General features: G+C 45.2%; 1 protein-coding gene across 2 annotated transcripts in view; it reads right to left on the bottom strand.

The window, feature by feature from the left end:
- Positions 1-13,752, bottom strand: part of sv2ca (synaptic vesicle glycoprotein 2Ca) — a 215,782-nt gene extending 202,030 nt beyond the window's left edge. The window contains exon 1 of one of the 2 annotated variants that reach the window (XM_055631380.1): positions 13,636-13,752. The gene's annotated coding sequence lies outside the window, so the exon portion shown is untranslated. Of the gene's footprint in view, positions 1-11,733; positions 12,146-13,635 lie in introns of those variants that run through there. The other variant, XM_055631384.1, reaches the window with a different exon arrangement.
- Between the last annotated feature and the right edge of the window lie 665 nt (positions 13,753-14,417).

Here is a 14,417-nt window from a genome sequence, read left to right as displayed (position 1 = left end):
GGGACCCTTCTTCAGAAGTGCATGTAAACAGGGCAGCAATTTAGACTCTTCCTTCCTTGCAAGATACATGTTACCATTGGCTGATTAGGTTAAATGGTCAGTTATATATTTGTTGTTGGGTTAGGAACATTGTAATCAGCTAGTGCCGTAGAGGGGTTGATTTGTTTCATGTGTAATGTATGAAACAAGAGAATAATGTGATAAGGGAATGTAAATTTAATTTGCAATATTACTCATAACAAAACAGAAATGAAAGAGGACCCAGGCAGGTGTGGGGGGGGGGGGGGGGGGGGGGGGGGGGGGGGGGGGGGGGGGGGGGGGGGGGGGGGGGGGCTTCTGCCAGATGCGGCCACAGGCAATAGATAGGACTGTTCGGTTAACTTTTTTAACTTTGCCGATGCCAAAATGTGGCAACACCTGTGTACCGCCTTGGTGAGGTCTGTGCATTATTTTATTAATCAAAGCATTTCACTGTACCTAGGTATAAAGTATCGTAAAGTATCATTGAACCATTGAACAAAGCATGCTACACAACCATTTTACACATCAGTAGTGGGCCAGTGATGAGAGTAAAAGCAAGGATGTCTTACTGCAGCTGTGCAGGCCCTTGGGAAGACCCAATCTCATGTGATGAGTGCAGCTTTGGTCTCCTTATCCGAGGAAGGATATTATTTTTTCACTTTAAAGATACGGCATGGAAACAGGCCCTTCGGCCCACCAAGTCCACGCTATCCATTGATCACTCATTCACATTCGTTCTATGTTAACCCACTGTCGCATCGACTACCGACCAATTCTGCGCAATTTACAGAGGCCAATTAGCCTACAAACCAGCATGCTTTTGGGATAAGGGAGGAAACCAGACCACCACTGTCAAGATGAGAATGCAATGAAGGTTTACTAGACTGATTCCTGGAATGGCAGTTCTCGTTTTTGAGGAGAGATTGGGTCAATTAAGTCTAAGTTTGAAAGACTGAGAAGGCAGCACAGAGAAAGCAGAGAGATCTTTCTAATAGGATTAGATAAGTTGTCCTCAGCAGCTGTTGAGTCCAGGGCTCAAGGCCTTACTGAACAAAGTTTGCTACATATAACTGGAGAAATATCTTCACCCAGCAGGAGTGAACCCTTCGACCCACCGAGACCATGCTGACCATCAAACAGCCATTCACAATAGTTCTATGCTGTTCAGTTTAGTTTAGTTGTCACGTGTACCGAGGTACAGTGAAAAGCTTCTGTGGTGTGCTATCCACTTTCACATCCACTCCCTACACGCTAGGGGCAATTTTTGAAGGCCAATTAACCTACAAACACGCAAGTCGAGTTTGGTTTATGAGTTTAGGTTAATGTCGCGTGTACTGAGGCACAGTGAAAGCTTTAGACAGACAATACATGATTACAATGGAGCCATCCGCCGTGTTCAGATACGTGATAAAATAATTTGAATAATGTTTAGTGCAAGATAAAGCCAGTAAAGTCCGATCAAAGATAGTCCAAGGGTCTCCAATGAGGTAGATGGTAGTTTCGGACTGCTCTCTAGTTGTTGGTAGGATGATTCCGTTGCTCGATACGTCTTTGGGATGAGGGAGGAAACCGGATCACCCGGAGTAACCAGTTTCCATTCGACAAGACAGTGGAAGCCAAGCCATTAAGAGGCAGGTAAATACATTTATTAATGGCAAAAGTATATTGAGAGAATGCAGGAACAAGGGGCTAAAGTAGTTGATAAAAGCCATGTTTGTGCTGAATGATTGAACAGGCTGCATGGGCCAAATGACCCATCACTGTTCCTGTTTTCCCATATCATATGTTGCTAAATAGATGTTTCTTACCAGGCATTGGAAACTATACTGAAACTATAATGAATTACCCTCTCTCTATATGTAACTTTCTTTTCCAGATTAATTATTAACCCTGTTTTTATTCTCGTCATTCAGTCATGACCAGACATTCCCCTAAAATATTCTCCCTTCCTCAACAATTAATTGAAAGATATAGCTTGGAAACAGGCCCATCGGCCCACCGAGACCATACCGATCATTGATTACCTATTCCCACTAACATAGAAACAGAAAATAGGTGCAGGAGTAGGCCATTCAGCTCTTCGAGCCAGCACCACCATTCAATGGCTGATCATCCAGAATCAGTACCCCATTCCTGCTTTCTCCCCATATCCCTTCATTCCTTTAGCCCTGGGAGCTAAATCTCTCTCTTGAAAACAACCAGTGAATTGACCTTCATTGCCTTTTAAGGGTAAGGGGGAAACCTTTTAGGACCGAGATGAGAAAAAAACATTTTTCACACAGAGAGTGGTGAATCTCTGGATTTCTCTACCACAGAAGATAGTTGAGGCCAGTTCATTTGCTATATTTAAAAGGGAGTTAGATGTGGCCATTGTGGATCAGGGGGTATGGAGAGAAGGCAGGTACAGGATACTGAGTTGGATGATCAGCCATGATCATATTGAATGGCGGTGCAGGCTTGAAGGGCTGAATGGCCTACTCCTGCACCTATTTTTTATGTTTCTATGTTTCTGTGGCAGAGAATTCCACAGATTCACAACTCACTGGGTGAAAAATAAAATCCTCATCTCAATCCTAAATGGCCAAACCATATTCTTAAACTGTGACCCGAGAGTTGGATAGAGCTCTAGGGGCCAGTGGAGTCAAGGGATATGGGGAGAAGGTAGGCCTGGGTTATTGATAGGGGACGATCAGCCATGATCACAATGAATGGCGGTGCTGGCTCGAAGGGCCGAATGGCCTCCTCCTGCACCTAGTTTCTATGTTTCTATGTTTCTATGACCCCTGGTCTGGACTCCCCCAACATCGGGGACAATTTTCCTGCATCTAGCCTGTTCAATCCTTTAAGAATTTTATATGTTTCTACATTCTCTCATCCTTCTAAATTCCAGTGAATACAAGCCCAGTCAACCCATTCTTTCATCATACGTCAGTCCCGCCATCCCGGGAATTAACCTGGTGAACCTATGCTGCGCTCCCTCTATAGCAACACTAGTCCTATAGTATCCAACATTCTAACCCATTCCCTACACACACTTGTGGGAATTTACAGAGACCTATTAAGCTATACACCCGCAAGTCTTTGGGATGAGTTCATGACTTCAGAATTAAGGGACAGAAGTTTAGGGGTAATATGAGGGGGAACTTCTTTACGCAGAGAGTGGTGGCGGTGTGGAATGAGCTCCCAGTGGTGGAGGCAGGTTCATTGGTATCATTTAAAAATAAATTGGATAGGCATATGGATGAGAAGGGAATGGAGGGTTATGGTATGAGTGCAGGCAGGTGGGACCAAGGCGGAAAAAAAAAATTTGTTCGGCACGGAGTTGTAGGGCCGAGATGGCCTGTTTCCGTGCTGTAATTGTTATATGGTTATATGGTTATATGAGGTAAATTGCCCCTAGTGTGTAGGGAGTGGATGAGAAAGTTGGATAGCATAGAAGTAGAGTGAACAGGTGATCACAGGTTGCCGTGGTCTTGGTGGTCTGATGGGTCTGGTAACCTTAAAGCCTGCAGGTCTTTGGGATGTGGGAGGATATCTCTGGTGCTGTGAGGCAACAGCTCCACCAGCTGTGCCACTGTGCTGCCCTGCTATCTCCTGGCACATGGGTGCTATCCGTACAGTTTTACGTTTCCCCTGTGACCGTGTGGGTTTTCCCAGTTTCCTCCCATGCATGAAATCAAGCACTTTAAAAAATGTTTATGTTTTGGTGTGCAGAACCTGGTCCACCAATACACTAACCATTCTTCAAAAATAGCTATAGGTGGAAAAACCCATAAGGACACACAGTGCTAGGGTCTGAAGAAGAGTTCCTAACTGAAACCTCCTATCCATGTTATCCCGAGATGTTGCCTGACCTACTGAGTTACTCCGGCACGTTGTGTCTTTATGTCAAAACCAGCATATGCAGTTTCTTCTTTTTACACCAGCCCATAAATGTTGTAGTACATATTTGTGAGTGGGAGTGTGAAAACGCACACCACCAGATTCAGGGGCAGTTTCTTCCCAGCTGTTATCAGGCAACTGAACCATCCTACCACAACCAGAGAGCAGTGCTGAACTACTATCTACCTCTTTGGTGACCCTTAGACTACCCTTCATCGGACTTTGCTGGCTTCACCTTGCACTAAACGTCATTCCTTTATCATGTATCTATACACTGTAAATGGATCGATTGTAATCACGTATTGTCTCTCTGCTGACTGGTTAGCACGCAACAAAAGCTTTTCACTGTACCTCAAAGGTAGACACAAAATACTGGAGTAACTCAGCGGGACAGGCAGCATCTCTGGAGAGAAGGAATGGGTGACGTTTCGGGTCGAGACCCTTCTTCAGCACTGTACCTCGGTAAACGTGACAGTGAATTTTACTTCGGAGTCACATGAGTGACTATGTGAAGAAGGCCGTCAGCCCACATGCACGTCATTACGTCTAACGCATTGCGCACCGACTGACTGGCAGGCGCGCTGCTCCTTCCAGCGGTAAGTGCTTAAGGATGGAAACAAATACATTCTGAATTTACAGTAGAGAAGAGAGAACAAATACTGGATTTGAGGATTCAAAGCTGGAATGGATGATTATCTGAAAGTGTTGAATTCTGGACTGAAAGTGGAAAAGTGGAATTGAACCAATTTGAAAGATGAAGTGATATTTCATGTATCACCCAGCAACTCAGATTTTGAGTTCAAATTCCAGATGAGTGGTTGGGAAACTAAAACATTGTATCAGAGGACTTTACGATGGGAATAACAGGGCTGATAGAAACATAGACATAGAAACATAGAAAATAGGTGCAGGAGGAGGCCATTCGGCCCTTTGCGCCAGCACCGCCATTCATTGTGATCATGGCTGATCGTCCCATATCAATAACCCGTGTCTGCCTCCTCCCCATATCCCTTGACTCCACTAGGCCCTAGAGCTCTATCTAACTCTCTCTTAAATCCATCCAGTGATTTGGCCTCCACTGCCCTCTGTGCCAGGGAATTCCATAAATTCACAACTCTCTGGGTGAAAATGTTTTTTCTCACCTCAGTCCCCCCTTTATTCTAAGACTGTGGCCCCTGGTTCTGGACTCACCCAACATTGGGAACATTTTTCCTGCATCTAGCTTGTCCAGTCCTTTTATAATTTTATATGTTTCTATAAGATCTCCCTTCATCCTTCTAAACTCCAGTGAATACAAGCCTAGTCTTTTCAATCTTTCCTCATATGACAGTCCCGCCATCCCAGGGATCAATCTCGTGAACCTATGCTGCACTGCCTCAATCACAAGGATGTCCTTCCTCAAATTAGGAGACCAAAACTGTACACAATACTCCAGATGTGGTCTCACCAGAGCCCTATACAACTGCAGAAGAACCTCTTTACTCCTTTACTGAAATCCTCTTGTTATGAAGGCCAACATTCCATTAACTTTCTTCACTGAATTACTGCAGAAGAAACAATGATGTCCAGTGAATGATGTGTGCAACACCTACCTACATAGACATAGTACAGCACCCAAACAGGCCCTTTAGCCAACAACGTCTGTGTCATAGATGATGACACTTATCAGTTTGCATGTGATCCATATCCTATCTACCCAGCACATCCATGTGCCTGTCTCTAAGCCTCTTAAGTTCCACTATCACATTGGTATCACTAGCGCATAAAAGGTTGAGAAGTACAGCACAGGAACAGGCCCTTTGGTCCACAATGTTTGTGCCGAACATCATGCCAATATAAACTGGTCTCATCTACTTGTACATGATCTATGTCCCTCCATTCCTTGCATCTAGACGGGTCTCTATGTATCTTCAGATCTGCACTATGTCCCATGTGCATGGAGCAGACTGTGCTGGAACCCCCAGCTATCCTCAGTAACATTACAGGTGAATAACTTTCATAACGTCACCCATCTCTACAGAGATGCTGCCTGTCCCATCTAGTTACTCCAGCATTTTGTGTCCATTTTCGATAACTTTCCAAAGCCACAGATGAAAGACTCTCAACCTAAAATATGAAATCTGTTAACGGCTCCATGGATGCTGCCTGACCTGCTGAATATTTGCAGCATTTTCTTTTTTTTAATTTTAGATTTCTGGCAGCTGATGTTTTGCAACTTGAAATGACCCAAACATGTCAGTGATAGAAGATCTCAAGAATGAAGATTTTAAAGGCAACAATCATTTTTATTAAAGCTACTTCAAATTTGAATTTTTCACAACTGCTTTATTTCTTAAATCAAAATTTGTGTTCTCTTACAACCCATATAAACTCCCAGTTGCAAAATCTGAACTGACTTGAAGCAGGAATGAGGTGAAGATTTTGGCCTAACTTCCTTCCTCGGAGGTTCTAAGAATATGTTGAGCTGGAAATAATCTCTGCCTCCTCTGCAACTTCAGAAAATGTCGCCCCTTTAATTATTTCCGAAGCTAACCAACCTTATGGCACAGCTCGTAATGTTCATAATTTATACGAGCAGAATTGGGACATTCGGCCCATCATGTCTACTCCGCCATCCAATCATAGCTGATCTATCTCTCCCTCCTCTTCCCCATGGAGTGTCACCTTGTCGTGGTGGAGAAGCTTGTGTGGTCCTGAGATCCTGAGATCGATGCCGTCTGGAGCTATGCTCCTGGTAGGGCCACCCATGGTGGTACGGTCGAGGGGGTGGTCTCTGAGAAAGAGCAATCCAACCAAGACCTCAACGGTGGAACAGGCGGAGGACGGTGGCTGACCTTAGTGGAGCGTCACAACGGCTGGGAAGGCGGATGAAGGCTGCAGCAGAAAAGAGTCTCCGGTTGTCTTGGACTCCACGCCACTGGATCCTGACCCAGATCTGTCAAGGACCGTGTGGTGTCTGTCTGTGCACCAGTCTCCCCACGTTAAACAAAGTCACGCACTGGCGTCCTCCATATAGGAATCAACCCAAACACCCTAGATTAAGTCCTATGGTGAGCAGCAAATGGCGACAGGGTAGGATTGTGAGATCAGGAAGCCCCTAGTGATGAGCTGGCACATCAGGCGGTGGATGCTAGATCCAGTCACTGGACTCTTGGAACGAGGCAGAAGAGTCCTTAGGCAGCTGCACCCACCACTGAGCAGCCCCTTTAGGATCCACTCTGCTCACCCCACTTGGGGTAAGGGCTAGAAATGGTTTCCGAAAAATAGCCTGCCTCAAACTTGCTGACTGGATTACAGTGTCCAGAGGTATCAACACACGTGGTCAGAAACACAGCCACCACGGTGTGGGGATCGCGGATCGGCCTTTACAGACATCTGCAGACCCATAAATACATCTGCAGACCCACAAATAGACAACTCTATAGAGAGGAGAGGACAGTCATACTCGTTTCGAGTGACCGCCGATGATGATGATGATCGCTCCCTCCTACCCCATTCTCCTGACTTCTCCCCCATAACCATTGACACCCCTACCAATCAAGAATCTGTCAATCTCCTCCTTCAAAATATCCATTGACTTGGCCTCCACAGCCCTCTGTGGCAATAAATTCCACCGACCTCATCTCCTCCCTACAGGAATGTCCTTTTATTCTGAGGTCATGACCTCTGGCCCTAGACTCTCCCACTAGTGGAAACATCCTCTCCACATCCTCTCTATCCAGGCCTTTCACAATTCGCGAAGTTTCAATGAGGTCCCCCAGTACAGTCCCAGTGCCGTCAAACGCTCATCATATGTTAACCCACTCATTCCTGGTTTATCATTCTCGTAAACCTCCTCTGGACACTTTTCAACGCCAGCACATCCTTCCTCAGACATAGGGCCCAAAACTGCTCACATTACTCCAAATGCAGTCTGACTATTGCCTTATAGAGCCTCAGCATTACATCCCTGTTGTTATATTCTAGTCCTCTCGAAATAAATGCTAGCGTTGCATTGGCCTTCCTTACTACCGCTTCAGCTTGCAATTTAACTTTTTGGGAATCCTATACCAGCACTGGCATGTCCCTTTGCACCTCCCATTTCTGAATCCCTCCCCATTTAGAAAATAAGCTCGCCGACTTAGTCATGGGGAACTAACACAATGAACTCTCCAATACTTTTGTGATATTTGATTTTGATGGGACATGAAATTACATTTTCAGTGGGCTTATGCAATAAGCCAACAACTTTGATGAGGTCAGCTGAGTGAAATATCATTTTAAGGCTGGGTGGTAATGTAGAGAACAAGAGAGACGTTGAATGCTGAATCATTCTGGATACAGCACACTGCCCTGCAGATCAGGTACAGGACTGGCTGAAGACTGGGCATGGTGAACCTAGGTCATCCTAGAGCAGCACAGTGGAGCAGCAGTAGAGTTGCCGCCTTACATCACCAGAGGCACAGGTTCGATCCTGACTACAGGTGCTGTCTGTATGGTGTTTGTACGTTCTCCCTGTGACCTGTGTGGGTTTTCCCCAGGTCCTCCGGATTTCTTCCCACACTTCAAAGACGTACAGGTTTGTAGGTTAATTGGCTTCAGTAAAGATTGTAAATTAGGCGCAGTTACCCTGTGCTAGTGTACGGGGGATCGCTGGTCGGCGCAGACTCGGTGGGCCAAAATGTCTGTTTCCACGCTGTATCTCTAAACTAAACCTAAACAAACCCTCTCAGTTTACATTAGTTTACTGTCACGTGTACCGAGTCACAGTGAAAAGCTTTTTTGTTATGTGTTATCCAGTCAGCCGAAAGACTACAATCAAGCCATCCTCAGTGTACTGATACATGATAAAGGGAATAACGTTTAGTGCAAAATAACGTCCAGAGAGCAAGCCATGCATGGAGAAAGTGAAATAAGTTGCACGTTGGCCAGTTGGGCCAAAGGGCCTGCTTCCACATTATGTGAGTCTATGTTAAGCTCGACAAGAATGCGCAGGTCCACGTTCTACACAGAAGGTGCTGAAGAGAGTCTATTCTGCAGAGTCTGACTGCGTTCAGCTCTGACTCACACTCTGCAGCAGACTCCTAAGACCTGACTCCATTTTACACCACGGAACAGAGCCTGAAATGTAACTACAACGGCATCGTACAGATGATAGCACCGTGTGGAAAATAACTCCCCCCCCCCCTTATTAAAATCACACTGTTCAAATTTAAGGAATATCGAACAATAAAACAAAATATTCTTATAAGTGCGGAGGCTCCCATGACTGTTGATTTTCAAGGTGCCCACTAACCAGCACAGTAATGGTTAAATATGGAGCATTGTCTGCTCATCGCTGCCCATTCAGGTATGATCCTCTGCCAGAGATGAATGAAGGCAACAAACAAGGACAAACCCATCTTTTCGCCCCATCTTTTAAAAATAGCGATTCTATTATTTTTCAAACCGCTTACATTCTTCAGTCTGGCATCCCCGTCATGAATAGGGCAGGAATCGAACGATTCTGAAAATGTAGTCATTTTCCCCGGAAGGTTTTGTCTTCTACGCTCCATCGCAGTCGTGATTTCTCCTCGCGCAGAATGTTCCATCCACTTGAAGATTCTAACTCATGATGCAATATAGTTCTACAAATGTCTGTGTTCCAAAACCCAATCACGGGCTATTTCACTATAATAGGAGTCACAAATACATCTATTTCTTTGTTTCCTGATCTGATATTCAAATTGATGCAGATGCCAGAAATATTCACAACTTCATGTTTTGACTGCTTATTCCTTCCTTTCTAAATGCCAATGGGGTCCAAGTACAGGCAGGAACATTCGGTAGCCTGGCTAACTAATCCAGGAAGGTTTTGGCTAACATTTGAACCCCAAATGTTGTACAGACTGTTCTATGTTCTAACTGATGGTACGATAAGTGGAATTATTTTTTAATTCTCTCCGACATTTTGGAAGAAATGTTAACCTCTGCAAGATGCAAGAGAGAAGAAATCCTCAGGGTGGAAGCTATCTGTGTTGCTGGGATGCCCCTGGCCTCCAGTTAGATATTCAAGAATTGCCAAAATATACAGAACAATGATACCTGTACATATCTTCAAGATGGCCTTTTTAAAAAACGTTTGAAGGGCAAAAGAATAGAATGTGCCCTATTATTGTGAGCGCCATGTTCCCTCTGTGTCATCACCCTGCTAACTCCTACATGGCTGGGAAAGGGATAATCCCATTATCAGTACTCACTAAAGACAATACTAGCCCTTGATGCTAGTCCTGCATTAAAACATATATATATCTGTGCCTCTTTGCAGCGGTACAAGTCTAAGGCTGTTACGAATGGTGCAGTCTTACAGCTAAATTAGAGGTCACTATAATTTCAGTGTTAGGGATTCTGCAGTTAGTCCCTTGTACGTAATAAGTTAGTCTGCATTCAACACACACCTCCTTGCAAGAGAAAATAACCTTGCAACTACCCAGTGGTTGTATGGTTGGCACCAGCAATTGGAATTGTGTCATAAGATTCAAAACATAATTCACTGATGTGGTGTTCAATACAGAAATTATTGAATATTAACCGTTTAAAGTGGAGGCAGAATGGAATGAAAGTCTGCAGCACAATCTGGTGACTTTTTCTCCCTCCAATATAATTTACAGCTGTGGAGATTTCTGGTCAATGAAATTAAATGATTTGATTTAAACATGAAGCAAATACTCTAAACTGGTTCTACAGACCATTATAAGCAAACATGGCCCTTGAAAAAATAAATTCTGATCAAATATTGAAAAAGACAAGTTATTGTTTTCATTAATCAGAGATTTGACAGATCACAAGCATTCTAAATTAATTCATCCAAATACATAGGCATAATCATTATATGTGTTACTTAAATGCATTTTACTAACAATTTGGCAGGCGCCACTGCTAAAGGCTGGGGAAGAAGACGGGCAAAGACAATGTAATGAAAAAAAACTCTACCTTAGACGAACGGCACATGATCTGTGATAAATAAGACATATACTCCAAGGAAACTTTCACAATTAGAAGTTTAGTCTGATAAGAACACAAAGCACATCGGGGGTTCCTTTTCAAAAAAACAGTGGCTTTCCCTCTGAGAACATTGACAAAGAGCACCTTGATGGTGCACAGTCTTAATAAAACCGTACGGAATAAATGTAATGATCAGTTCTGTCCGCCGAATTTGTGACAGAACAGACGTGGCGTGGTGGATTCAGGCGATCAATGGCTAGCATAAGATTAGTTGACACGCAACGTTAGATATTTCCGCTTTGGGGTGGCCTGTGGTATTTAAACATTTTACTGAGGTTCTTCGGAAAATAAAGATCCCTCCCAAATATATCTTCAGTTTATTGAGTTAAAAATTGAAGATTGGTGAGGGGAGGAAGGCGATACCAAATGGAAGGCTCGGCACAATAATGGGACGCCTAAACATTTCATTTTAAGACATTTTACGTTTAAATTGAACAAGCTAGATGTCTCAAAGACCATTGCCGGTAGAAAGAATCCGAGTTGCATTGTTTTGAGAGGAACATTTTAAAGCAACTCCATTCATTTCTAATGCAATTTGTCTTTGAGTGTGAGGGGGGGAGGGAGGGAAATTGAACTCGTTTTATAAAAATGAACTTCCAAGTAAGAGTCCACGACGTTCTTTAACATCGCCAGCTTTAAGAACCGAATCACACACCCCCCCCCCCCCCCCCCCCTGCAAATAACATTTGAAGCCTCCTCGCAGCACCCGCGCCCCCGAAAGAGGCAATACTTTAATCCGCATGTATGCGAACTAGCCTCCCTCAGGCAATTGTAGCATTCAGTGAAAACGCATAGCGGTCTACTTACTTCTGCAACGCGGTCAAACAAGAGCGATTTTTAAAGTTAATGTCACCTCCCTTTGCACCGTTGTGGCCAAAAGACAAAAGTCAACTTTTCTAAGACCCCGTGAAGTTACACTATCGGATCGCAAAGTCGTTCAAAACGCAGGCTGACTTGAGATTTGTTGGTGTTTGCCGTTGCGCTCCTGATATTCTGCGTCTATCTGCACGGTGCTGAAATGACAGCTCCGAGATGACTCAGTCTCTCTGCGGCAGTAAGTTAACACAAGACTAACCCGGACCTCGGCTCAATCGGACGTGTCTTGGATACCTAAAACACAAAGCGCGCTGGCCACTGCTAGTTCCACACTGCACAAGCGCCCTTTCCACCGGCTCAAATACATTTCCCCGGCGAGATGGTCTATGACAACTGCTGATCAATCGCAATCAGCCTGATGTAGGTTCGGGTGACGTTCCTCAACAAAAACCACCGCACATTCTGTGTTATTCGGGTGTTATGGGGAGAAGGCACGAGAATGGGGTTAGGAGGGAGAGATAGATCAGCCATGACGGAGTAGACTTGAATGCCCAATTCTCTCTCCTCACACAAGGACATTTGCAAATCAACTCGCTGCTTGGTTCGCTTTGAAAAATACATATTTTGCCCTTCTTAAGCTTGTCACAACGTCATAAGGAATAGGAATAGAATTAGGCCATTCGGCCCATCAAGTCTACTACGCCATTCAATCATGGCTGATCTATCTCTCCCTCCTAACCCCATTCTCCTGCCTTCTCCCCACAACCTCTGACACCCGTACTGATCAAGAACCTATCTATCTCCGATAGATACATCGGATGTCCGAAGTGAATTAGCTGTAACTGGAAAGTTCACATTGATCAAGTAATCCTTGCTTTCCCTCTCTCTCAACCCCTCCCCCCCATCCCAGTTCCCCCACCAGTTTCACTGCCCCCCCCCCCCCCCCCCCTCCCTGATTACATATTATCGCTGTATGTCTCGTTGTCACCTTCCCCTGGTTCCTCTCTACATTTTCCATGATCCTCGTCCTCTCTGTTCTCTCGTTTTCACATCTTACCCTTTCTTATCTCTGTGTCCCCTGACTCTCAGTCTGAAGAAAGGTCTCGACCCGAAACGTCGCCCATTCCTTCTCTCCAGAGATGCCCCCTATCAGTCTGAAGAAGGATTTCGGCCCGAAACGTTGCCTATTTCCTTCGCTCCATAGATGCTGCTGCACCCGCTGAGTTTCTCCAGCATTTTTGTGTACCTTCGATTTTCCAGCATCTGCAGTTCCTTCGTAAACATACTGCCTGTCCCGCTGAGTTACATCCAGCATTTTGTGTCTATTACTTGATAAGGGTGACCATTGTAACCACAAAACCATGTGCAAACCCCGGGTGCTTTTTTTTTATTTTCCAATGGCCCACACTTGTGAGAATTGGCCGAGCTGAACAGATCAGAAAAGGGGAGCAATCATCTTGGAATTATTTCGAGCCCGCAGCTAAAAACAGAGGAACAGTTTTCACTACACACAGGGTTTAGTGATCGCTGCAGTTCCCGGGAACATTGATCAGCGCCGATCCATTACAACCGACCACCTAAGTTCCAGGCACTCGTGTTCAAAGTTGACCCTCGTCAACATTTACTCACCAAGCGATGCGCCCAAACAAACTTAGATAAACTACCTGCATGTGTTCCATGTTAACCGGAGCGTTTGAGCGCCGACATGAATGAACTAGTAGTCACCGCGCAGTAGAGAGACGGTGTGTGTGTGAGAGAGAGATCGCTAGATAAAGTTTAAATTTCGACTCGGCATCTAATGCAACGGAACCTTGACCCGCCCAGCTAGAGCAGCGCAGCCAGGTAACCCGGCCGGGTGAACTGACCGTGTGAAGATGGCACTGGTTCACTTACTTTAAAGCTGGCTTCTTCAGGGACCTCTTGAGACACAGCAGCCAGCGGGCGTAATTCAGTCTCTCTGACTGCTCGCTGCTTCTGCCGTTGCCTTGTTTATTTTATCCTGGGTGTCCCCCCCTCCCCCTTCCCCCCCCACACACACACACACACACTAAAATGGCTGCAATTGAGATTGCTTCTGCCGGTGGTGGGGTGTGTGTGTGTGTGTGTGTTTTGATGCTGCAGCTCCGCGGCCACTGCAGTGCTGGATAAGAGAAGCGGGGGAGGGAGGGAGAGAGGGAGAGCACGATCAATAATCACAGCCCTGGGAGTCGTGTGGGTGAATCCCAGCTAATGGAACAATCCAGCCTCCAGCGACCGAGGGGGTGGAAAACATAGAACATGCAAAATCACTAAATCCGCATTTAATCCCCGCACCGCAAAACGTCTCAAGACACGGATAAAACACGACATGTTCACACGACATGTTGTAGGAAGGAACTGCAGGTTCTGGTTTACACCGAAGATAAACACGAAATGCTGGAGTAACTCGAGCGGGACAAGGCAGCATCTCTGGAGAGAAGGAATGGGTGACGTTTCGGGTCGAGACTCTTCCTCAGACTGAGAGTCAGGGGAGAGGGGGGGGAGAGAGAGATAGAGAGGGTTCACAATGTACTTATAGTCCAAGGCACGGGGCAATAGAAGGGGCTGGTTCATCGACTTTAGTTTTAAAAGAGGGACCTTTGATAAGCTTCGTAACACCCAACCTCACAATATGTTGAAGATAGACACAACATGCT

Source organism: Leucoraja erinacea, chromosome 3 (genome assembly GCF_028641065.1).
Source record: "Leucoraja erinacea ecotype New England chromosome 3, Leri_hhj_1, whole genome shotgun sequence".
Lineage (NCBI taxonomy): Eukaryota > Metazoa > Chordata > Chondrichthyes > Rajiformes > Rajidae > Leucoraja > Leucoraja erinaceus.
The sequence above is the reverse complement of the archived record's forward strand: the minus strand, read 5'-3'. Positions and strand labels throughout refer to the sequence as shown.